The 26,127-nt window shown below is 52.6% G+C and overlaps 1 protein-coding gene across 3 annotated transcripts in view; it reads left to right on the forward strand.

The window, feature by feature from the left end:
• Nucleotides 1-26,127, forward strand: part of CDK18 (cyclin dependent kinase 18) — a 514,702-nt gene that overhangs the window by 461,123 nt on the left and 27,452 nt on the right. The window lies entirely within an intron of this gene.

Below are 26,127 nucleotides of genomic sequence, written 5' to 3' on the forward strand. Positions count from 1 at the left end.
TTGGGTTCTCTTTTGCTCTCGCTGCGCCGTGTACTCACCTCCTGGCTCCAAGCATCCATTTTGTGTGTCTCCTCTCCTAGCTTGCCTCTCTTCCCCGCAGCCTCTCTTCCCCGCTGCCTCTCTTCCCTGCTGCCTCTCTTCCCCGCTGCCTCTCATCCCTCCTGCCTCTCTTCCCGCTGCCTCTCTTCCCCGCTGCCTCTCTTCCCCGCTGCCTCTCTTCCCCACTGCCTCTCTTTCCCACTGTCTCTCTTCCCCGCTGCCTCTCTTCCCCGCTGCCTCTCTTCCCCAATGCCTCTCTCTTCCTCTCCCTCTCTTCATCTCTCTCTTTTCCTCTCACCACCACTCTCCATCCTTCTTTTCTCTCCCTCCCTCTCTAACTTTCTTTCTCCCTCTACCTCTCTCGTCATTCCTCTGCTCCACGCTCTCTTATTCTCCCTTCCTCTCTCTCTCTTTCTCTCTCTCACCCTCACTCCTCACTCTTTCTCTCTCCCTCGCTTTTCCCCTCTGTGCCTCTTTCGCCCCCTCCTCTCCCTACCTCTCCCTCTCTTTTTCTCTCTCGCTTGCTCCCCCCCTCTGTCACTTTCTCACTCTCTCCTTGACATTTTTCTCTACCTCTCTTTTACTCCTGCTCTAACCCCCCCCTCTATCTGTTCTCTCTCTGTCAGCTGTTTAATAGTGATGAGTTAATTGCAGCTATTAAGCTGCTCAATGTCTGAATATATCCACATTAAAGAAGTCTAAACAACATGTTTTACCTACACATGCACCTGTCAGAAATGTTATCGGTTAATTATCTATTCAAGGAGCTCCTGGTGTAATAAAAACGTCTTAACCAAGTCTACTTTCAGACACTCAATTTCTAAGGGCACACTGAATTAAACCATGTGTCTCATGTATGTTCCTTTTGTATTGAAAAGGTAAGGACTAGTGGTGTTGTGTTCTTAATGATATGATATGATACAATATGATATGGCATTTGTAACGCGCCTATACACAGGTTTCAAGGCGCAACGAGGCAAGGGAGGGGGAACAAAGGGAAGACAGAGACAATGATCTTACTAGGCCAAGTTCCATTGAGATTGCGCAAGTACAGGGGAGGTGGAGGGGAAAAGTGCCAAGGGAAAGGGGAGGGGGCAGTGCTGTACATGGGATAAAAACAATAACAAGAAGTGCGGCCAGCAGGTGGCAGGTGCACGGGTAAGTGCAGACAGCCAGTGTCTAAAAGTGCAGGTAAGGGGACTGTAGGGTTACAGATACAGACCCAAGTGCAAGGGTTGCCAGGAGGCAGTGCGGGTGTGCAACTAGGCGTGCAAGGACCTGGGCCCGAATCAGAGGGTAGCCAGGTGACCAGTGCAGTATCAGACAGGAGATCAGCAGGGGAGAGGAAGAGAGAAGGCAGAAGCAAAGAGGAAGGTCCTGAGGTGATTCCGGAACCAGGGATGGTCCTCTTCGAGTTTCAGAGAGGCAGGGAGGCTGCTGCAGAGGGAGGACCCAGCCGAAGAAATAGATCTACCACCAACTTGCTGCTTGCAGAAGCGACTGACACTGAGGGAGTTGGAGGTGGAGAAGCCAAGAGCTTGAGAAGGAAGATATTTACCAAGAGAGAGTTATTGCTGTGATTTGTAAAACATTGTAAAACATTGGAATATATAAAAAGGGTGGGAGAGAGCTGGGAAAGAGGGGAGGAGCACAGGCCCCCCTCCTCAAAAGCCGCTGGGACGTTGCCCTAGTTCACATCTTCCTCATTGCCACATACTTCAGTACCGGCATTTTCCCTTAGCTTGGAGATGTGCCGGTACTCAGTACTGGCAGAAAGGAGAAGGGCTGGCATGGAGAGCCATGAGGCAGAAGCCCACATAAAGCACTCGTACTATCCATCACTCTGCACTGGGTGGGAGCCGGCGGTGGGGGGGTGGCAATGCTGTGCGCAACAGCAGCGCACTGCAGGAAATGTGTCACACACGTACACATGTGCAGACTCAATATGAGGAGCAGAGGGTAGGGGTAAATACATGTGGAGGAGAATAGGTACTCATCTTCACTCTGCTGCAGGAAGGGGGGAAACAAGGTGGGGCTTATAACTATAGCAGGGGTGGTGCAGCACAGATGCTACACTCTAAGGTGGACATGAAATCAATCTTATAATTGGGGTTACAGACATGGTGTTGACATATGTTTGACAGAGCAGAGCTGTCCACAGATCTTGGACGTTCAGGCTCCGCACCGTAGAGCTAACCCTCAGGTAACACATGCCTTGCGAGTTCAGGCCCCACACAGTAGAGTCAGCCCTCAGGTAACACATGCCTTGCGAGTTCAGGCCCCGCACAGGAGAGCCAGCCCTCAGGTAACACATGCCTTGCGAGTTCAGGCACCGCACAGTAGAGATATCCCTCAGGTAACACATGCCTTGCAAGTTCAGGCCGCACAGTAGAGCTATCCCTCAGGTAACACATGCCTTGCGAGTTCAGGCCCCACACAGTAGAGCAAATCCTCAGGTAACACATGCCTTGCGAGTTCAGGCCCCGCACAGTAGAGCCAGCCCTCAGGTAACACATACCTTGCGAGTTCAGGCCCCTCACAGTAGAGCCAGCCCTCAGGTAACACATGCCTTGCGAGTTCAGGCCGCACAGTAGAGCTATCCCTCAGGTAACACATGCCTTGCGAGTTCAGGCCGCACAGTAGAGCTATCCCTCAGGTAACACATGCCTTGCGAGCTCAGGCCGCACAGTAGAGCTATCCCTCAGGTAACACATGCCTTGCGAGCTCAGGCCCCACACAGTAGAGATATCCCTCAGGTAACACATGCCTTGCGAGCTCAGGCCCCTCACAGTAGAGCCAGCCCTCAGGTAACACATGCCTTGCGAGTTCAGGCCCCGCACAGTAGAGCCAGCCCTCAGGTAACACATGCCTTGCGAGTTCAGGCCCCGCACAGTAGAGCCAGCCCTCAGGTAACACATGCCTTGCGAGTTCAGGCCCCACACAGTCGAGCTATCCCTCAGGTAACACATGTCTTGCGAGTTCAGGCCCGCACAGTAGAGATATCCCTCAGGTAACACATGCCTTGCGAGTTCAGGCCCCGCACAGTAGAGATATCCCTCAGGTAACACACGCCTTGCGAGTTCAGGCCCCGCACAGTAGAGCCAGCCCTCAGGTAACACACGCCTTGCGAGTTCAGGCCCCCCACAGTAGAGCTATCCCTCAGGTAACACACGCCTTGCGAGTTCAGGCCCCCCACAGTAGAGCTATCCCTCAGGTAACACACGCCTTGCAAGCTCAGGCCCCGCACAGTAGAGCTAACCCTCAGGTAACACATGCCTTGCGGGCTCAGGCCCCACAGAGTAGAGATATCCCTCAGGTAACACACGCCTTGCGAGTTCAGGCCCCGCACAGTAGAGATATCCCTCAGGTAACACACGCCTTGTGAGTTCAGGCACCCCACAGTAGAGCTATCCCTCAGGTAACACATGCCTTGCGAGTTCAGGCCCGCACAGGAGAGCTAATCCTCAGGTAACACATGCCTTGCGAGTTCAGGCACCGCACGGTAGAGCCAGCCCTCAGGTAACACATGCCATCCGAGTTCAGACCCCTCACAGTAGAGTAACCCTCAGGTAACACATGCCTTGCGAGTTCAGGCACCGCACAGTAGAGCTATCCCTCAGGTAACACATACCTTGCGAGTTCAGGCCCCGCACAGTAGAGCCAGCCCTCAGGTAACACATACCTTGCGAGTTCAGGCCCCTCACAGTAGAGCCAGCCCTCAGGTAACACATGCCTTGCGAGTTCAAGCACCGCACAGTAGAGCTATCCCTCAGGTAACACATACCTTGCGAGTTCAGGCCCCGCACAGTAGAGCTAATCCTCAGGTAACACATGCCTTGCGAGTTCAGGCCCCGCACAGTAGAGCTAACACTCAGGTTACACAGATCTTCAATTCAGTGGTAACCTTGTCCGCCATTGCCTTTGAGGTTTTACCCACCACTCATTCCGTATACCTTCTCATGCTGAAAACATCCAGAGTGGGTATTTCTGGGCTATAGGGCCCCTTACAGCAAAAGGGCGGACTGGTTCTATGGAAAGAGAGCAAGGAGAAGGGGCGGTTATATAAACTACGTGTGTGTGTGAATCTGTGTGCCGAGAAGGACCATTCTGTTCCCTCGTGTACTTGGCAAATGACATTTCGCAGAATGGCGTGACAGTGCCTCAGGCAGGTACGGTCGTGCCATGTAAGAAGAGACATGAAAGGTTGCCAACAACTGCATGCCATCACTGCTGCATCCACCTGCTTCCCTTAACGAAGACATTGTGGATGCTCTGTGTGCACTCTTATCTTTAAGACCTGCCACCAGTGCTTTAAGTGGCATTCAAAATCATATTGAGGGGGCCAAACACTTGGTTGATCCCACTTCTGACACCACTTGCCAGATTGTTCCACCTGGCAACAATAAGGATGCCATGACCTTTTGTCAGTAGTTACTCTTTTTTATTAGGGATTGGTACAAGATTTCACAAATGAAAATAAAACAAGTTACTTCCAAACAATATGGTCAAAATGTCTCTCTCTTCAGTGGGGGTGGGTTCCTTGTCCTCAGACCTCCCCCACCCAAATTCTCTTCATTGGGTGCTGGTATTTCGGTCTTCCTAGTCTAAAAAGCAAATGTCCCAGATTGAACAGATTAAGAGGAGTTATCATGCCTCTTCTGGTATTTCAGCCTTTAGGGTGATCTGAACCCCTCTTCTTCTTGGTCTGCATTAGTTGTGGGCCTGTACTCCATGACTCACTCCATGTCACAGTCCTGTAAGTAGGCACGTAGGTGGATGTAGTCTTTGGGGAGAAATAGGGCGGCAGCTTGTGGTCTGCATATGTTTTCTCCTGAAATCTCTTTCACTGCCTCTCCAGTAATCTCCCTGACCCCAGCTATTACCTTCTCCCATGTTCTCCTTGAACCTCTTAGCTCCCCCTCCCAACACTTCATGTGCTCCACAAGTGCAGCAGTGCTTCTTCTGCAACCCTGCAGTCTCCAGCTTTCTGTAAACATGAGCCACCATCTCCTGGCATCTATAACATCAGTGCGCCGCCCGTAACTGCACCTATGAATATGTTGACGCCAATTATGGCGTGGTGCAGTGATCAGATAGATCCAATCCCTTGTACCCCGGTGGCGTCAGCTCCTTCCACTTAAGTGGGACAGCGCTGACATCGCAGAGTCCTTTTTAAAACATATTTTTTTCTTTTTGCTGTACCCCACGTTCACCATAATGGTAAGCCGGGACACACACACACCCCCCGCAACACCCAACTCCCTTTACTCACTGCGACCAAGGAGAGCGGGGGACACCCCCGTAGCGCCTGCTCCACTTGGGCTCAGTAATGGCAGTCGGCATTCTCTAAAATGCTGACAGCGCAGTAAAAGCGCAGTCGGCATTTTAGAGACACAGTAATGGTGTAATTCCCAGCTCCTGCAATCCACATTACCTGGCTGGAGCTTGGATTCCCTCCTCCGCCTGGGCGGGTCTTCTAGCTATGGTCTGCTCCTGTGGCTGGTAATTTGGGGGACGGCTTTAATTGGTTGCCTCCTTTGTGTATAACTAGGGTTGCTTTGTGCTCGAGGGGTGCGGCAGAGGCAGTAATTGGTCTGTCCCCCTCTTGGGTTTTAATCTTTACTCTCTCACCCTCGTCATTGCTGCATTGCTCCAAATACACTCTTTAAACATGTGGTGCATTTAATTTTACTGAACGCATCCTGGTGAACTCTGAACCTTTGGGAAGTCACATTCATGAAGAGAAATCCCTTTCATTCAAGGGAAAGCTTTCCTCGTTTAAATGATGTATGGGTTGTGCAGGGAGAGCTGCAGGGGTCTGTGCAGCGAGAGCTCCAGGTGTCAGTGCAGGGGGAGCTTCAGGGGTCTGTGCAGGGAGAGTTCCAGGGGTCTGTGCAGGGAGAGCTGCAGGGGCCTGTGCAGGGAGAACTCCAGGGGTCAGTGCAGGGAGAGCTTCAGGGGTCTGTGCAGGGAGAGCTCCAGGGTCTGTGCAGAGAGAGCCTCTGGGGTCTGTGCACGGAGAGCTGCAGGGGTATGTGCAGGGAGAGCTCCAGGGGTCAGTGCAGGGAGAGCTTCAGGGGTCTGTGCAGGGAGAGCTCCAGGTGCCTGTGCAGGGAGAGCTCCAGGGGTCTTTGCAGGGAGAGCTCCGGGGGTCAGTGCAGGGAGAGCTTCAGGGGTCTTTGCAGGGAGAGCTCCAGGGTTCTGTGCAGGGAGAGCCTCTGGGGTCTGTGCAGGGAGAGCTGCAGGGGTCTGTGCAGGGAGAGCTCCATGGGTCAGTGCAGGGAGAGCTTCAGGGGTCAGTGCAGGGAGAGCTTCAGGGGTCTGTGCAGGGAGAGCTCCAGAGGTCTGTGCACGGAGAGCTCCAGGGTTCTGTGCAGGGAGAGCTCCAGGGGTCTGTGCAGGGAGAGGTCCAGGGGTCTGCGCAGGGAGAGCTCCAGGGGTCTGTGCAGAGAGAGAGCTCCAGGCATCTGTGCATGGAGAGCTGCAGGGGTCTGTTCCGGGAGAGCTGCAGCGGTCTGTGCAGGGAGAGCTCCGGGGTCTGTGCAGGGAGAGCTTCAGGGGTCTGCAGAGAGAGCTTCAGGCGTCTGTGCAGGGAGAGCTCCATGGGTCTCTGCATAGAGAGCTCCATAGCACCAGGAGTCTGTGCAGGGAGAGCTTCAGGGGTCTGTGCAGGGAGAGCTCCAGGGGTTTCTGCAGGGATAGCTTCAAGGGTCTGTGCTGGGAGAGTTTAAGAAGTCTGTGTAGGTAGAGCTCCAGGGGTCTGTGCAGAGAGAGTGTCAGGGTCTGTGCAGGGGGAGCTCCAGGAGTCTGTGCAGGGAGAGCTTCTGGGGTCTGTGCAGAGAGAGCTTCAGGGGAATGTGCAGGGAGACCTTCAGGGGTCTGTGCAGGGAGAGCTTCAGGGGTCTGTGAAGGGAGAGCTCCAGGGGTCTGTGCAGGGAGAGCTTCAGAAGTTTCTGCAGGAGCAGCTTCAGGGGTCTGTTCAGGGAGAGTTCCAGCGGTCTGTGCAGGGAGAGCGTCAGGGGTCTGTGCAGCAAGAGCTCCAGGGGTCTGTGCAGGGAGAGCTCCAGGGGTCTGTGCAGGGAGAGCTTCAGGGGTCTGTGCAGGGAGAGTTCCAGGGGTCTGTGCACGGAGAGCTCAAGGGGTCTGTGCAGGGAGAGGTTAAGGGGTCTGTTCAGGGAGAGCTCCAGGTCGTCTGTGCAGAGAGAGAGCTCCAGGCATCTCTGCAGGGTGAGCTGCAGGGGTCTGTGCAGGGAGTGCTACAGCGGTCTGTGCAGGGAGAGCTCCGGAGTCTGTGCAGGGAGAGCTGCAGGGGTCTGTGCAGGGAGAGCTCCGGGGGTCTGTGCAGGAAGAGCTTCTGGGGTCTGTGCAGGGAGACCTTTAGGGGTCTGTGCAAGGAGACCTTCAGGTGTCTGTGCAGGGAGAGCTCCACGGGTCTGCAGGGAGAGCTTCAGGGGTCTGTGCAGGGAGATCTTTGGGGGTCTGTCCAAGGAGTGCTCCAGGGGTCTGTGCAGGGAGAGCCCCAGCGTCTGTGCAGGGAGAGCCTCTGGGGTCTGTGCAGGGAAAGCTTCTGGGGTCTGTGCAGGGAGAGCTTCAGGGGTCTGTGTAGGGAGAGTTCCAGGGGTCTGTGCAGGGAGAGCTTCAGGGGTCTGCAGAGAGAGCTTCAGGCGTCTGTGCAGGGAGAGCTCCAGGGGTCTGTGCAGGAAGAGCTCCATAGCTCCAGGGGTCTGTGCAGGGAGAGCTTCAGGGGTCTGTGCAGGGAGAGCTTCAGGGGTCTGTGCAGGGAGAGCTCCAGGGTTCTGTTCAAGGAGAGCTTCTGGGGTCTGTGCCGGGAGAGCTTCAGGGGTCTGTGCAGGGAGAGCTCCAGGGGTCTGTGCAGGGAGAGCTTCAGGGGTCTGTGCAGTGAGAGCTCCAGGGGTCTGTGCAGGGAGAACTTCAGGGGTCTGTGCAGGGAGAGCTCCAGGGGTCTGTGCAGGGCGAGCTGCATGAGTCTGTGCAGGGAGAGCTTCAGGAGTCTGTGCAGGGAGAGCTCCAGGGGTCTGTGCAGGGAGAGCTTCAGGGGTCTGTGCAGGGAGAGCTCCAGGGGTCTGTGCAGGGAGAGCTCCAGGGGTCTGTGCAGGGAGAGCTCCAGGGGTCTGTGCAGAGTGAGCTTCAGGGGTCTGTGCAGGGAGAGCTCCAGGGGTCTGTGCACTGAGAGCTCCAGGGGTCTGTGCAGGGAGAGGTCCAGAGGTCTGTGCAGGGAGAGGACCAGGGGTCTGTGCAGGGAGAGCTCCAGGAGTCTGTGCAGAGAGAGAGCTCCAGGCGTCTGTGCAGGGCGAGCTGCAGCGGTCTGTGCAGGGAGAGCTACAGCGGTCTGTGCAGGGAGATCTCCGGAGTCTGTGCAGGGAGAGCTGCGGGGGTCTGTGCAGGGAGAGCTCTGGGGGTCTGTGCAGGGAGAGCTTCTAGGGTCTGTGCAGGGAGACCATCAGAGGTCTGTGCAGGGAGACCTTCAGGTGTCTGTGCAGGGAGAGCTCCACGGGTCTGCAGGGAGAGCTTCAGGGGTCTGTGCAGGGAGAGCTTCAGGGGTCTGTCCAAGGAGTGCTACAGGGGGCTGTGCAGGGAGAGCTCCAGGGGTCTGTGCAGGGAGAGCTTCTGGGGTCTGTGCAGGGAAAGCTTCTGGGGACTGTGCAGGGAGTGTTACAGGGGTCTGTGCAGGGGGAGCTTCAGGGGTCTGCAGAGAGAGCTTCAGGCGTCTGTGCAGGGAGAGCTCCAGGGGTCTGTGTAGGGAGAGCTTCAGGGGTCTGTGCAGGGAGAGCTTCAGGGGTCTGTGCAGGGAGAGCTCCAGGGGTTTCTGCAGGGAGAGCTTCAAAGGTCTGTGCTGGGAGAGCTTAAAATGTCTGTGCAGGGAGAGATCCAGGGGTCTGTGCAGGGAGAGCTCCAGGTGTCTGTGCAGGGAGAGCTCCAGGGTTCTGTGCAAGGAGAGCTTCTGGGGTCTGTGCAGGGAGAGCTTCAGGGTATGTGAAGGGAGATCTTCAGGGGTCTGTGCAGGGAGAGCTCCAGGGGTCTGTGCAGGGAGTGCTTCAGGGGTCTGTGCAGGGGGAGCTTCAGGGGTCTGTGCAGCGAGAGCTCCAGCGGTCTGTGCAGGGAGAGCTCCAGTAGTCTGTGCAGGGAGAACTCCAGGGGTCTGTGCACGGAGAGCTTCAGGGGTCTGTGCAGGGAGAGCTCTGGGGGTCTGTGCAGGGAGAGCTCCGGGGGTCTGTGCAGGGAGAGCTCCGGGGGTCTCTGTGGGGAGAGCTCCCGGGGTCTGTGCGGGGAGAGCACCGGGGGTCTGCAGGGAGAGCTCCGGGGGTCTGTGCAGGGAGTGCTCCGGGGGTCTGTGCAGGGAGTGCTCCAGGGGTCTGCTCAGGGAGAGCTCCAGGGGTCTGTGCAGGGAGAGCTCCAGGAGTCTGTGCAGGGAGAGCTCCAGGGGTCTTGCAGGGAGAGCTTCAGGGGTCTGTGCAGGGAGAACTTCGGGGGTCTGTGCAGGTAGAGCTCCAGCGGTCTGCAGGGAGAGCTCTAGGGGTTTGTGCAGGGAAAGCTCCAGGGGTCTGTGCAGGGAGAGCTTCAGGGGTGTGCAGAGAGAGCTTCAGGCGTCTGTCCAGGGAAAGCTGCAGGGGTCTGTGCAGGGAGAGCTTCAGGGGTCTGTGCAGGGAGAGTTCCAGGGGTCTGTGCAGGGAGAGCTTCAGGGGTCTGCAGAGAGAGCTCCAGGGGTCTCTGCAGGGAGAACTCCATAGCACCAGGGGTCTGTGCAAGGAGAGCTTCAGGGGTCTGTGCTGGGAGAGCTTAAGAGGTCTGTGTAGGGAGAGCTCCAGGGGTCTGTGCAGGGAGAGTTTCAGGGTTTTGTGCACGGAGAGCTCCAGGGGTCTGTGCAGGGAGAGCTTCTGGGGTCTGTGCAGGGAGAGCTTCAGGGGTATGTGCAGGGAGACCTTCAGGGGCCTGTGCAGGTAGAGCTCCAAGGGACTGTGTAGAGAGAGCTCCAGGGGTCTGTGCAGGGAGAGCTCCAGGAGCCTGTGCAGGGAGAACTTCAGGGGTCTGTGCAGGGAGAGCTCCAGGGGTCTGTGCAGGGAGAGCTTCAGGGGTCTGTGCAGGGAGAACTCCAGGGGTCTGTGCAGGGAGAGCTCCAGGAGTCTGTGCAGGGAGAGCTTCAGGGGTATGTGCAGGGAGACCTTCAGGGGCCTGTGCAGGTAGAGCTCCAAGGGACTGTGTAGGGAGAGCTCCAGGGGTCTGTGCAGGGAGAGCTCCAGGAGTCTGTGCAGTGAGAACTTCAGGGGTCTGTGCAGGGAGAGCTCCAGGGGTCTGTGCAGGGAGAGCTTCAGGGGTCTGTGCAGGGAGAGCTCCAGGGGTCTGTGCAGGGAGAGCTCCAGGAGTCTGTGCAGGGAGAACTTCAGGGGTCTGTGCAGGGAGAGCTCCAGGGGTCTGTGCAGGGAGAGCTCCAGGGGTCTGTGCAGGTAGAGCTCCAGGGGTCTGTGCACGGAGAGCTTCAGGGGTCTACTCAGGGAGAGCTTCAGGGATCTGTGCAGGGAGAGCTTCGGGGGTCTGTGCAGGGAGAGCTCCGGGGGTCTGTGAAGGGAGAACTCCAGGGGTCTATTCAGGGAGAGCTTCAGGGGTCTGTGCAGGGAGAGCTTCGGGGGTCTGTGCAGGGAGAGCTCCGGGGGTCTGTGAAGGGAGAGCTCCAGGGGTCTATTCAGGGAGAGCTTCAGGGGTCTGTGCAGGGAGAGCTTCGAGCTTCGGGGGTCTGTGCAGGGAGAGCTCCGGGGGTCTATGCAGGGAGAGTTCCGGGGGTCTGTGCGCCGAGTGCTCCAGGGGTCTGTGCGGGCAGAACTCTGGGGGTCTGCAGGGAGAGCTCCAGGGGTATGTGCAGGGAGATCTTCAGGGGTCTGTGCAGGGAGAGCTCCAGGGGTCTGTGCAGGGAGTGCTTCAGGTGGTCTGTGCAGGGGAGAGCTTCAGGGGTCTGTGCAGAGAGAGCTCAAGGGGTCTGTGCAGGGAGAGCTCCAGGAGTCTGTGCAGGGAGAACTCCGGGGGTCTGTGCAGGGAGAGCTCCGGGGGTCTGTGCAGGGAGAGCTCCGGGGGTCTCTGTGGGGAGAGCTCCGGGGGTCTGTGTTGCGGGGAGAGCTTCAGGGGTCCGTGCAGGGAAAGCTTCAGGGTCTGTGCAGGGAGAGCTTCAGGGGTCTGTGCAGGGAGAGCTCCAGGGATCTATGCAGGGAGAGCTTCAGGGATTTGTGCAGGGAGAGCTCCAGTGGTCTGTGCAGGGAGATCTTCAGGGGTCTATGCAGGGAGAGCTTCGGGGATCTGTGCAGGGAGAGCTTCAGGGGTCTGTGCAGGGAGATCTTCAGGGGTCTGTGCAGGGAGAGCTTCAGGGTCTGTGCAGGGAGTGCTTCAGGGGTCTGTGCAGGGGGAGCTTCAGGGGCCTGTGCAGGGAGAGCTCCAGGGGTCTGTGCAGGGAGAGCTCCCGGAGGCTGTGCAGGGAGAACTCCAGGCGTCTGTGCAGGGAGAGCTCCAGGGGTCTGTGCACGGAGAGCTTCAGGGGTCTGTGAAGGGAGAGCGCCAGGGGTCTATTCAGGGAGAGCTTCAGGGGTCTGTGCAGGGAGAGGTCTGGGGGTCTGTGCAGGGAGAGCTCTGGGGGTCTGTGCAGGGAGAGCTCCGGGGGTCTCTGTGGGGAGAGCTCCCGGGGTCTGTGCGGGGAGAGCACTGGGGGTCTGCTGGGAGAGCTCTGGAGGTCTGTGCAGGGAGTGCTCTGGGGGTCTGTGCAGGGAGTGCTCCGGGGGTCTGCACAGGGAGAGCTCCAGGGGTCTGTGCAGGGAGAGCCCAGGGGTCTGTGCAGGGAGAGCTTCAGGGGTCTGTGCAGGGAGAGCTTCAGTGGTCTGTGCAGGGAGAACTTCAGGGGTCTTTGCAGGTAGAGCTCCAGGGGTCTGCAGGGAGAGCTCTAGGGGTTTGTTCAGGGAAAGCTCCAGGGGTCTGTGCAGGGAGATCTTCAGGGGTCTGTGCAGGGAGAGCTTCAGGGTCTGTGCAGGGAGAGCTTCAGGGGTCTGTGCAGGGAGAGCTTCAGGGGTCTGTGGAGGGAGAGCTCCAGGGGTCTGGGCAGGGAGAGCTCCAGGGATCTGTGCGGGGAGAGCTTCAGGGGTCTGTGCAGGGAGAGCTTCAGGGGTCTGTGCACGGAGAGCTTCAGGGGTCTGTGCATGGAGAGCTTCAGGGGTCTGTGCAGGGAGAGCTTCAGGGGTCTGTGCAAGGAGAGCCCCAGGGGTCTGTGCAGGGAGAGCTCCACGGGTGTATGCAGGGAGAGCTTCAGGGATCTGTGCAGGGAGAGCTCCATGGGTCTCTGCAGGGAGAGCTCCAGAGGTTTGTGCAGGGAGAGCTCCAGGGGTCTGTGCAGGGAGAGCTCCAGTGGTCTGTGCATTTTGGGAAAGCATATTATGTTACCCTGCAGGGTCCCGCCAGGGGTTTGGGTAGAGGCACAGCTAGCAGGGCTGGGCTGCCTCGCCTGACCAGTGGGGCTGTGCAAGGTGTACATTCCTTAGACAGGCTTGATGTGCAAGGCTGTCATTGTCCAGTGCAAGTGGGTCTGGACTAAAATGGTGAGATGTGTCTTCTCCATACCACCATGGGTCCAACATCCAGTAACTTGAGCCCCGAGAACTAAGCAGGGACTTTGTCACCACCCCCACCCAAACCTTTAATTGTAAGCAAGATATGCGCGGAGAGTGAACCCTCCCCCAAACATGGCTTGCCATTTTGGATAGCTAGTGGGGGTCAAGGTGTGGTGCATTCCTCCTCCATATTTGTCCTGCACTAGATCATTCAACATCTCAGATAGGTCTCTAACCATTTGCAGCCATTGGGACCGGGCCCTCTGCCAGACTGTTGATTAATGAGCTCTTGGTGCACAGAGCAGAGAGTGCACCATGTGTGAGAGGGTGCAGGATGTTTCTTATTGAGGCCGAAGGCCAAAAATGGAGCCACAATGGATTGAAACACCTTCCAGTGCCACCCATTGGGTTCCTTTATCCATGCCCAGAATTCAGCCAATTCTCCTGGACAACAACACAGTGCCACAACATGCGCCAGTAAGTGTAGCTCAACCCACAATTTCTCCAGCACCTACCGCTCACAACTTCATATAATCTAGCAAGTCTCGAGGGGGCAGCTGCTGTGACGAATCCACTTCTGGGCACCAGTGGTCCAGGAATGAATATCGGTTTCTAGACCATCAATAAGCCCCACACCTCTAGTACACCAGAAGGGATCCGAATAGGTTGGAACACAAGTAAAGTGTTTAGAAACCGATCTTCATCCCTGGACCACTGGTGCCCTGGGAGTTGATTCGTCACATTGATGGCCGACGGTCTGATCAGTTGGAGCCTTGTCACCCAACGATAAAAGTACTGGTGCAGGCAATGTTTAGTCACTGCTAGGTAAATGCAATAGTCATGGATCTTGGCATCGGGACTGTAAAAGTCAGGACCAAGGAAGTCCTGCACATCTTATGCCAAGAGAGGAGACTTCCCCACAGCACTAAGCTTAATAAACCTGAGCTGCTGAACAGCCTCCAAACTTGGGTAGAAGCGAGGGTGGTTGGGGAGAAGAGCCCAGGGGACGCGCTAGGCCTTGTGTATCTGAAGACACAAGACCTTTCCGGATTGGGTAAATGACGAGGACGACTGCATTACCATTGTTTCTCGCCAATGATCCCGCCGGGGGGCAAGTGTGTTTTCTCAACACTCGAGAGTGCCAGTGAGGACAGGGGCTAGTGCGGCATCCCGCAGGTGCCAGTCCTCAGCACAGTCTCTAAGGGACCCAGAAATTCATTGAGCGGGTCAGGGCCGCCATAGAGCTGCACAAGCTGGCGCTTGAAAAGAAGAGAGAGGCCAACAGACCCACCTCTAGTGAAAGCAGCAGTAGTGGCTCAAACCAGAGTGCCTGGGATAAGCCCCGGCGGCGCATCCCCAAAGACTTAGTACAGGCTTATGAAGACTTAGTACAGGCTTATGAAGTGGGGAAGGATATTTTAGACTCGTTTGAAGCGCTCGAGCTGGCATTCCAGCTGCAGGAGGTGGATGAGGTACCGTGGGGAGCAGCCCTAATGAGTCACTTACCTACACCAGGGACTGATGAAATTGTTCCGTTAACTCCTGAGGAAAGGCCTGTTTATGAGAGCATGAAGGCAGCACTCCTCAGGAAGTTCTGTAAAACCCCAGAACAGTATCTAAAGAGCTTCAGAGAGCGCAGAAAAAAAGTGGACAGACATTTGAAGTGATCACAAACTTGTGGTTGAAATATCTGAGCAGGTGGGTGAATGGTAACAAAGTTGACACATTTAAAGGGATGTACAATTTTATTGCGTGTGGGCATGTAGTGAAAGATTGTGAGGTTGGCCTACACCAGCATCTTGTGGACAAGAATATCACTGACCCTAGGGAGCTTGCAAAGGCTGTGGACAGGTTTGTGAGTACTCGAGTCCAGAAAAATGCTCAGGCGAGCGCACCCAAACCAGAAGAGAAATCAGCAGACAAAAATGTAAAAAAGGATGGGAAGGACAAAGGTCCAACCCAATCCTCTTCAAAGTCAGGTCCCCAAAAGAGCAAAGGGGAACCCCTAAACTCTAACTCAGCTGTGCACGCCGAAAAGAAGATCAGAGACACCCCTAACACTGGGACATCACCCAAAGGTTGTTTCGTGTGTAAGGAGCAGGGCCATAGGAAAGGGGATCCTGCTTGCAAGGGCTTACCCAAGCAAGCCATAGTGAATGTTTGACTCATAGAGGAGGCCATCATTAGTGTGGACCTCTCAGAGGAGGATTTCCCACTAGGCCAGGGAGTGGCTCAATGTGGATTGGTTACACTGAGTGGGAATGGTACCGGATCTCCAGAAGAGACCCCAGTTCCCAATAATATTCAACTCGCTAGAGAACATGTACATCAATGGACACAAAACTCCTGCGGTCTGAGACACCGCGGCTAGCGTCACCTCTGTCACCCGGCAGTGGATACAGCCAGGCCAGTATATTGATGGGCCTGAGTTGTGCATAAGTGGATTTGATGGTAAGAGTAAGTGCCGCTTGCCGATAGTAGAGTTCAGTTGGCGAGGTGTAACGACTAATGGCCGTGTAGCGGGGAAAGACTCCATTCCTGTCTCATGTCTATTGGGTGATCAACTTCCTGATCCTGAAATAGTCTCAGCAGCTACACAATCAAGGGCCAAAGAGATGGCCAGATTGAACGCTCTGAAAGCCTTAGGGCCCGTACAGCTTCCAGAGGGCTTGTTGGAAGGACTGGCGTGGCTGGTAACCCCTAGTCCAGTTCTGTAAGCTAGTGAGTCGCCTACTCCTGCGGGAGAGGGGCTAGTAGCCACAGAAGACCCTACTTTAGTAGCAGTGGACCCCCTAACTTCAGAGTTGCCTGGCGCAAAGCAGGAACCTAAGGTGGAGGACCAGGTGGGCGCAGATCTGAAGTGCCTGCCTAGCGGGATGAGTTTGCATCAACCGGGGGCCCAGACCAGACTGACCTCTACACAGCCCAGAAAGAGTGACCCACTCTGGCGGGTCAGTGGAAGCAGGCAGAGGAGCAGGCTAAGGGTGAGGCCCCTGGACTGTTCAAAGTGTACTAGGAGGATGGAATCCTGTACAGTGAGCCAAAGGATTCAGAGGGCGAGGACACCAGAAGGTTGGTGGTTTCCCAATGCCACTGAAAGTTCCTGTTGGATTTGGTTCACCAAATTCTTTTAGCGGGTCACTTGGGTGCGACTAAGACATCGGACTGGTTGTCTGTGCACTTTTACTGGATGCAGTTCGGCGTAAAAGTTAAGGCATTTGTCTGGTCCTGCCTGACATGTCAAGTTTCTGGCAAGTCAGGTGGTGCCACAAAGGCCCCATTAATTCCACTACCCATGTTTGGGCAGCCTTTTGAGAGAATCGGCATGGATATTGTGGGTCCTTTGGATCCTCAAACCAGCTCAGGGACCCAATATATCTTGGTGATCGTGGACCACGCTCCAAGATACCCTGAGGGTGTCACTCTGAGGCGCATCAAAGCCCCTCTGGTTGTGAAGGCTCTGATTGGGATATTCTCCGTTTTGGATTCCCCAAGGAAGTTGTTTCTGACAAGAGATCAAACTTCATATCAACATATATGAAGGCTATGTGGGAAGAGTGTGGAGTCACCTACCGGTTCTCCACCTCCTTTTATCCACAAACTGATGACCTTGTTGAGCGGTTCAACAAGACCGTGAAAGTCATAATAGGTGTCTTGCAAGAGCAACTGAGGAGACAATGGGATATTCTCCTGCCATGCCTTCTGTTCGCCTACAGAGAGGTGCCACAGTACAGAGTAGGGTTTAACCCCTTTGAGCTTTAACCCCCAAGGGATTTAATGATGCTCCACAGAGAGACAGTCTCAGGGTACCTAATGGCATGGTCTGTCACCACCAACGTGTATCTGTTCCCTGAACTGGTTCGGGGATCCAGAGGACCCAAGATGGGAGAAAGCTTTGACCATCAAATAATAATAACACAGTACTAGTAGATTCTTGTCAAAATAAAAGGGCCTACACTAATAAACCTATTGCCAATCCTCACATCTAAATACAAATGGCGTGGGAAACATTTTTATGCAAAGTGATCAAGAACTGATATGTCAGGATAGTTGAGCCATTGGCTTCCCTTCCCCACGTTTATAGCATGGGACAAGGCGGCGCCCTCGAGTTTAGCAAACACTCTGGCTTCTCTAGCACAAGGATGAAGTTCAAAACCTCAGTATCAGGACCTTCTGTGCCAAAGTCTCTTTGCCATTCAAAGTCTCTTATTACCGAGTGTCTGATGCGACAAACAAACATTAACGTTCCTTTCTTCTCAGGATTTCCACATGTACAATTTCTCCAGTGATTCACTGTTCACCCCGGGTCCCTTCCGTCGGGCTCAAACCCACTTTAACACAATGTTCTCAATTGGCCTCCCTCGATCGGGCTCAGGCCACTTTATCTCATTTTCCAATCTTGACTTTAACTTCTGCCACTTCTTGGCTGGATAGCTTACAGAGACCTTCTATTGAGCATGTACCCAGTGCTGAACCACTCTGACAACGGTATTGTATCTTTCCTTTCAAAATTCAAGCATTCATCAGCAGTTTAACTTTACTCTCATCTTTCATCGCACCCGTTGGAACAATGTTTGTTACAGCGTTCGCCTTACAATGTTGCCACTTGCAACCTTGGCTTCAACACAGACAGGTCTGGTATTGGTCTCCCCAACTCACTGGCTGCGTTGATTTCTCCTTCACTACTTTGTTCTTGGAGCCAAGGAAGTTACCACAGTGGCTGCTGCTTCTCCCTGACTCGATTATTCATGTAGGAGGAGCACGGGTACCTCTGACACACAATGCAGGATTCTTCAAACTGATTTCCTGGCCCTAAACTGTCCAATCTCGAGGTTTCCTGAAAGTAACGGTTTCTTGCCGGAAATCATTCGTCCCTCGTTCATCTGCCATCTTGAAACGGCTGTTTCCTCGTGTGCTTTGCCTCACTCCGAGTGTGCTTTTGTGTTCTGCCTTTTATCCTTGTGGGGAAGTTTAATGGAAGTCAGGTGTGTGTGTTAGTAATTGCCTGACCTCTCCTGGGACACATCAGGTATACTGCTCAGGTGTTAGTCTGTTTTCTCCCAGAGAGGGCTGTATGTGTGAAAGTTTTTGTGTAGGAAAAGGGGAGGGGGATAGAGTTCCTACATATCCTACCTGGTGGGATGGGGTAAAGATGTTACAGGGAAGGGCATGCCGTGTCTCACCATCCAGTGTCCCACTCCCCGAAGACCCCTCACCCAGGTAATCCTCCCGCAATGGTCCACCCCCAGGAACTGGATCCAAAAACGATGGCCGTATCCTGGTCACCTGGATGACAGATCCCTGGGGACTAGTGGGTGGGACACCTTCTGATTTCTCACACTATTCTCTTGAAAGGACACCCAACCATGGGTAGTGGAATTAAGGGGCCTTTGTGGCACCACCTGACTTGCAGAAGCCTGTCAAGTCATGAAGAACTGGACAAATTCCTTGACTTTTATGCCAAACTGCAGCCAGTTAAAGTGCCCAGACAACCGGTCAGATGTCTTAGTCACTCCCAAATGACCCGCTAAAGGAATTCTGTGAGTCAAATCCAAAAGGACATTTCTGTGGCATTGGGGATTGATTCTTTTGGCTCACTGTACAGGAGTCCATCCTCCCAGTAAACTTTGAACAGTCAACAGGGAAGTCAGTATAGTAATTAATCGTAATAGTTCAAGGATACTTGGTTTCAACACAAAAGAAGCAATGCGTCATAAACAGAACCACAATATATCTTGTGCTGGAGGAGTTCTTGGTGCTCGACGGGGTCGAGTCCGTTGTAGGGCGTTTTGCAGCTTCCGCAACAGAGTTCCTAGATGGGAGACAGCTGAGGTTCTCAAGTGGCAGGCAGGTCGGCGAGCGAAGCTGGACGGACAGCTGCAGGCTGGCCTACACAGTGGTTCAGGCTCAGGAATCGTTGCCTCAGTGCTGGTTGGCAGGTCTGAAGCACTGGTTGAGGCGTCTCAGACAGCTATAGTGACCGCGGCATAACAACAGTCAGCGGTGCAGTCAGTTGCAGCTTGAAGGGTTCAACTGGCTCAATAATGTCCTTTAATGCAGCATCTGTAGATGCTTGTCGATGCACCCCTCCTAGCTCCTTTACTGGAATTGTGTCGTCTTTTAAGACAGACGACCCAAAGCTGAGCAGAGTGTTGCAGGCAGCTGTCTTGTCCTTGGTTAGGTTCAGAGACTCTCTGGCACTCTGGCACTTGCCACTTGCTTGCTTAGAGAGCCTAGCAGGGTATGCTGTATGCTGGGTGGGTACCGGTTCTGGAGCTGCGGTGGGGTCCTCTGGATTTGGTATCTCCCTCTGTTCCCTGGGAGATGTTTAGGGGGGATATTGCTGTCCTTCCTTCACTAGAGGAAGATGTAAGGCAGACTGTACCTTCAGCCAGTGTCCAATGATGAGTTCTTCTTGCTACTCCGTCTTCAGATGATCTGCCAAAACAGAGGCTCAGCCCTCTTTTAAAACCAATTGGGCCACAGTGATTGGTGTAGGCTATCCCTACCTTAATGAACCAATCATGGGTCCCCACCAACAATCTCCTGCATGCTGGAGGTCATAACCAAAGTGCTTTGCAACAGAAAAGGTAAAGGGGTGAAAACATGTATTAAGACCCACCCATCTTCCTGTCTGTTGTGGAACAAAGTATCGCTCTTGTTAATGGAGCTCTCTGAGGTTCCTGATTAAAGTGGCATGTCTCCCTTGAAGCTGCGACAAGACCAGACTTTCTGTCTCCATTCTGAATGGGGTCTCCCTGTGGGGATGACTACTGTAAACACGCAGTCTCAGACATGACATTTCCCTGTCAATCGATACTGAAGGCGGGAGTTCACATTAGGTTGACACAATGCATATGAAAGGGTGTTGGGGGTTTCCTGTCTCCTTTGCTAGCCTCTGCAGCCAGGCCCCACATGGGCCTGTTTGAATTAAACTGTGATTAGTGTGTGAATTCTTCCACCAGCAACAGGGCTCAACTAAAGGACATGGCAGATACATGGAGCCGTTGTTAGTTAATTAGGTTGGCCATGGCAGGGGGAAGATGTGGCACTCCCCCTTCTGAGATGACATTGTGCACTCCTGACTGTCATATCTCAACTAAATATGATGAGGGGTGGGGGCTGTGCCTGTAAACTGTGTCCACCCAGAGTACACAGTTCTAGGTGTATGTTGTGCAGTGAGCATAGGAAAATGTGTGCAGATTAGCTCCGCACATTTTCTGGAGGTCGATCGACCATTCAATTTAATTTAAAATTTCAAAAAATCCCAGCTGCCATCTGTGGAGGAGTTTCATTTCACGTCAGTTACATTGATACATTTTATCACAAATAAGAGACCACCAGCTATTCAAAAAGTGGAACCGAATTCCCCATCTCATTTTTTCCTGACTGAGACCAAAACAGGACCTCTAACTGACAAAATAATTCTACACATTGTATAGCTCAAACTTATTTTTCTGGACTATCTATCAAGAAGTAGTTCAGACCCATTCAGCCTCTGGAAATGCTCTCCCTCCTCTTACTTTGTAGCAGAACCCCTTTCCATTGAAGATAAAAGAACACTGAAAGTTTCTCCAGTCTACACCACTCCTACAAATGAAGATTATCCCCACAAATTCCCTGCGTCCAAAGCTGGTGAACAAGCTGGTCAACACTCACCAATCCAGTGAACCAACCTGCATCCACTATATATGATAAGAAGGGGGGCTCATAAGGAACTACAAGTAGATTGGCAGTTTGTAATTGAAACCATACATCTTCGCATCCCTAAAGACCCAACACAGTGAATCCAAAATTGGGTAGTTTTTAACTGTTCTGGGCGCCACCGCCCTTGGCACCCATAACCATTACTCAACTGTAATAGGTCAAAAATTATTATTCTCTTGGGTGACCCATTATTTTGAAGAGGTATTCCTTAATTAATCCAGCATCACCCTCAATAGAGAGATCCTAAAATGGGTCTCTATACCAGCTTCGAGGTAGGAAGAGACAGGTATATGAGATCCTCAGCGCTTGTTATTCTACCGGAATCTTCAGAAGACTATTTTTATTTCACCAAACAGTTGTCTTGTCATTTTCTACCTGAAGCATATGTCATAGGTCAGAAGAACGAGGCAGTCTACTTTTGGTCATTTTCAACAGATGTATTCAACAGTAAGAAAAAGGGACTACCTATCCTACTCTATGGATTTCCCTACCTGATTAACGAGTGTGCTCGTCATCAGTAGTGACGTCCAAATTGAATGTTGTCTGTCTTCCATCTCAAAGCTAACCTCTTCTGGCCCTACCACAAAGAGAAAACAACTAAAGGAAATCCAGAAGAATGACTCCCTTCTGCGGTTAGGCCTTCCAGCCTTAATGAACGATTTTCAAATAGCTCCCGGCTATTTCTTTGACCAGTTCCCTTTGTTTTTCTCAAGGCTTCTCCAGGCTTTCAGCCTCTCCTTCTCTTTTAACAATGAACTTCCTCTCCTCATAATGTTTGGGTTGTCACTCATTTGGGCTATGATTTCTTCCACCTTTTCCAGGTCACGCCACCATCTATTCGCTCCTTGTTTCCTTGGCGTTCCAGTCCCCTGCACGGCACGGTCATCTGCTTCTTCCTTGCCTCTAGGTTACAGCTGCTCGCAAGGTCCTCGTCAGTTTCCAGCCTTCCCCAGGTTCGAACTTCCTGGGCTTCACTCATTTTGCTTAGTCCTTCTCCCATTTCTATATTCAAATCCAGGGTCTTCCCCAGAGGAACCTTAAAGTCCTTTCCCTCTGTTATATGGGCAATCTCTCCGGCTCGCCCATTCTTCTTCGTCACAGTCTGAGTTTGTGTCAAACATGGAGTGATCATTAGTACTCACTCGCCTCTCTTTCCTCTCTCAGTATGTAATGTACACTTTGCCTCAATATGGATGTTGGGGCTAATAGTAGAATAATAAACATTACGTTGATCCAAGAGGTTGCTTTGAAGTGTAGATTGTATTAGTGGTATACAAGAGAGGTTCTATGTAGTTCCTTGACGGAACAGGAGTCCTTATCCCAGAGAGGGGAGTCTTTCCCTGTGAGGTCCCACTTACGGCCACTCCTAGGGGGAATGTTGTGTAGTGGGCTCACCTCCCTAGCCTCACAAGGAAGGGCTCCCCTATGAGGAAAAAGAATGAAACCCTGCGATTCGTCGTCACACATAGTAAACAGAAATAAGATCCTGGGAAGAACACTCATGCTTGGAGAGATGAGCCTACCCACCCAGGGGAGGTCCAAAACTTCCTATATTTTGATATCCAATTAAATCCGCTCGCAAATTGGGTGATGGTTCAGTCGATAAAGGGAGGATAGGTCTGAAGTCATCCACATGCCAACTTAGGTGATCTTGCCTGCATGGACTGGAAACTGATAACTAGCCAGCTTCTGAGCCAACCGTGGTGGCGTGGACCCCAATGGAAGCAAGATCGATTTGTCTGCTTTAACTTTCTAAACGGGCATACTTCAGTAACTGTGGAGTTCATCTAGCAACGTAGGAATTGAGGATGATGGAGGAGTAAGGTGAAGCACTACATCATCTGCAAATAACCTCACTTTGTATTGCAGCCCATCCATCGTTAATGCCTTTACTAGGAAGAGGTTCTAAGATCAAATCAAATAAGAGGGGCGATAATGGACATCCCTGCCCAGTTCCCCTTCCCAGGAAGTAAGTCTGTGAGGATATTCCATCTAGTCCTATAGAAGCGTCAGGGGACGAGTAATGCTCCCCAAACCATTTCAACCAGTTAGGACCAAAGCCACAAACTCCCAACGTCTCATGAAGAATCCTCCAGCTGGCAAGGTCAAAGGTTTTCCTGGCATAGTGGCATACTGGCATCTGCGGTTAATAATACCGGGTCACCTGAGGAGTGGCGAGAAGCATTAACCAGATCTATGGTCCTGTAAATGTTGCCGGCCCTCTGGCGACCTCAGAGAAAAAAATCCCCTGATCTGGGTGGAGCAGCTCTGTCATGAACTGGTCTAACTTGGTGACCAGAAGTCTCAGCAATACTTTTATGACCACATTTATTAAAGAGATTGGCCGATAAGAGGTGCAATGCTCTGAACCCTTCCCTTCTTTATGGATCACCGATAAGGACACATTGATAAAGGACAGGGTGACTGGATGTCCCTCAATGACTGCCGTAAAGACTGATTTCAATATCAGGCTCAGAACCTCTTGAAACCTTTTATGAAAAATGAATTGTGAATCCATCAGGCACTGGTGCCATCGCAGAGCTTATCCCTTTAATTGCATAAATAACATCCTTGTCAGTGACTGGGTCTTCCAGTTCTTCCAGTGCTGCTCTTGTGAGCTTAGGCAAACACAAGGACACTAGATATTCGTTAACTTGCATCGCAATGTAATTGTTCTCCTCCTTAGAGAGAGTCGTGTACAAAAGTTTCCGCCATGTCCTCATGATCACAAAATCTCCTGCCCAGGCCAGAATAAACGCCTAAGACTTGGTGCTCAGCACTCTGCATTCTCAACCTCCTTGCCAGCGTTGTGTCAGCTTTAGTTCCACTTCCTTGGAATTGCTTCTGGGGAAGCTTAGATATCCGCACTTTGAACAGATACAAGCAAATCTCCATCCCTCGTATCATCCTCATTATCGTTCTGAGTCCTTAGGACTTGAAGGGCGTCCTTTAACTCCCGCTCCTTTTGAATTTGCAACCTCATGTTCTTACAAAGTTCCCTAATTAAGTGACCTCGAAAAAAGTTTCCTGTTCTGCATGACATACAAAACCTGGTGATGCCTCCCCATCTCATAAAATACATGCCCCATTTCCTTCATAAGACACTCCCTAAGGTTCTGGAACCTCAATAGAAGACAGTTACATTGTGGACCCCGCTTTAGCAAGCGCAGCTGGGGCACAATCTAAGGTCATTAACACTGTATTATGAACGCACTGCAGCACAAAGAGAATTACTAGCTTATCTAGTAAATACCTTTGCTCTTCTTCCAGAAAGAAATGAACCAGATGACAATAGGTCTTGGGCCTCATTACGACCTTCGCGGAATGGGCTAACGGGCTCCCCTAATGGAGGCGGACCCGTTAAACCCGTTCCGCGAAATTATGTGGTCCCCTCGCGGGACCCGGTATGGAAGCCTGGTAAAACCAGGCGTTGTTACCGGGTCTCGCGAGGGGAAGAGGGAGCTAACAACGGGCCGGTCGTAATCGGCCCATTGTTAGCTCCCTCTCCCATTCCCATTGAGCCCTATGGGGGCTCAGATGGGAATGGGGAAGGTCCGGGCCAGGGTTCCCAGAGGGAGGAATTACCGGGCCCTCCGAACTCGGAATGGCCCGGTAATTCCTCATTCTGGGAACCCGGTAAAGGAGCCCGGTTTGGCAGCAGCCATCGAGCTAATAGCTCCATGGCTACTGCCAAACTCCTGATGAGGCCCCTTGTGGCTATTCATATAAAAAGTGTCCCCTCTGTCCTGTGGGTGCCCCGTTCCCCATGTGTGGATCACACTATAGCTCTGAAGCAGATGCTGAACTGCTTGGGACTTGTCCATGACTGGGTCAAATACAACCTTGACATTTCCCCCTATATCAGCAATTCCTGGGGCCTCAAAATAATCTCCTGTAGGCCTTGACTGGAACAACACACTCCCCAAAAAGCGGTGAGAGTACGCTCAACAAGACCTCTTACCTTAATCTCTTAACCAACAAGCGCTCCGTGTAATCTCATGTTCAACGACAGCCCAGCCCCTGCTTTCTAGTATTGACCTGACAACCAGAACGACCTTCCAATCCCTAACCCTCTGATAGTCTGCCTCGCCCCCTAATATGTTTTCTACAAAAATACAAAATGCGTCGAGTTTTTTGTTAAATTCACACACAAGTGAAGCATAATTGTAATGTGAAGTCAATAAACTAGATTATGCGAAAGATGGCACAAACACCAGACAATACACATACATGAGAGGGAACATACATCAGAGAAGGTACTGTGACAGTCCTTCAGATGGCGTCACTTCTCCCCCGGGGGAAGTCCCTTTCCTTGAGGCTTGGGAGGTAAGGCCGCTAACCGATAGTCACCCTACGGGTGCCAACATGTGGAAGGATCTCACAGAGAGGAACTACTCCCCTGGGGATAAGGACGTGATTGGGAGACACAGCCCTTTAAACTCCAATTCCGCTGGCTGATGTAAATGCCCGTACCTTCTACACATAAGCTCCCATCCGAAAAGATGTGTTATTGTAAAATATCAAACCATCCTGATGTCATAGGTACAGGGATGAAGAAGAACTTGAGAACGCTATAATCGATCAGGATTAAGGTTAGATCAGCTACTGTCAATTGGACTGAGGTTACGCTCGAGCCATCCCCGGTATTTATACCGAACAGCAAAGAAGGACTGTTTTTCTCATCGTCTTCTGATGCGTCCAGCAGTGACCTCTGTGGTTCTGCTATGCTGAGAGCTGTTGTACATTCAGAAGGAGAGCACAGCGACTGAGCGGGCCGCATTGAAGCCTGTAAGGTTGAACTTGAGTTTCGGGGGACTGCAGTAAGGCACGTCTCCAAAGTTGAAGAAAGAAGCAGCGGGTCAACCGAGAACCATTTTACGAGTTGGTTGAGAGCCAGCGCATTTACCCTGGAGAGACGGAAAGGTGGTGGCCTGACCTGTAGAGAGTTCACCATCGGGTCCTACAACAGTGCAGAGACAGCTTACCGTAGTCTACAGTCGACTCGCATAGGTGAATGTGTAGAGTGCAAGAGACTTTGGTGGTTGCATGACGTGTCATGGGTGGATAGAAGTGTCCGAAAATTACACCGAGATCGCCGGCAGTAACTGGACTTGGAGAGAAGCCGGCTGCAGAAGTAACATTAAAGAGGAAGTTCAAGTGGAGAGAGTGCAACGGCGACCCCTGAGGAAACCTGTGAAGAGTTCCCTATGAGAATGTAACGGGAACAAGTATAAGTCCGCAAGGAGGCCAGGAAGATGTGAGACTGTAAGCCATGAAGAAACAGATAAAGTAGTGAATCACCTAGTGGCACAATTCCCTGGACAGTTCCACAGGAGTGCGGTGCTGATGAGTCGAGAGGGACTCGGGGAGCATCTTTGCTGTCCCCGTGGGGGCAGAAAAAAGACTATTAAAAAAGCCAAAAGCATGAAAACCTCTGTAAAGTAATGACAAGTTTTGCTGAAAACTATAAGGAACTTTGGGGAACCAGATAGGAAAAGGGAGTCATTCTCCGAGCCACACGAGGATACTGGAGAACTGTTTTGTTTTGTTTGTGTGACACAAAAAGCTTGGAACTTTAAGGAACTTTTATTTTGAGACACTTGAATCTTTGGGGCACTTTACATTCAGCAAAAGGGAGTCATTTTCCTGGGTCACCAGTAGAACCACTGCAGCATTATTGTTCACTGTAGGGACAGGGGTAGCGTAGGAGCCTTTTTGACTGGGACGGTGCCTTTTGATTTGGACTTACACAGGCTTCCTGACGAGCACCCGAGTTTAGGTC

The sequence above is a fragment of the Ambystoma mexicanum genome, chromosome 13 (assembly GCF_040938575.1).
Source record: "Ambystoma mexicanum isolate Mex_15411 chromosome 13, UKY_AmexF1_1, whole genome shotgun sequence".
In the NCBI taxonomy this organism is placed as follows: Eukaryota; Metazoa; Chordata; class Amphibia; order Caudata; family Ambystomatidae; genus Ambystoma; species Ambystoma mexicanum.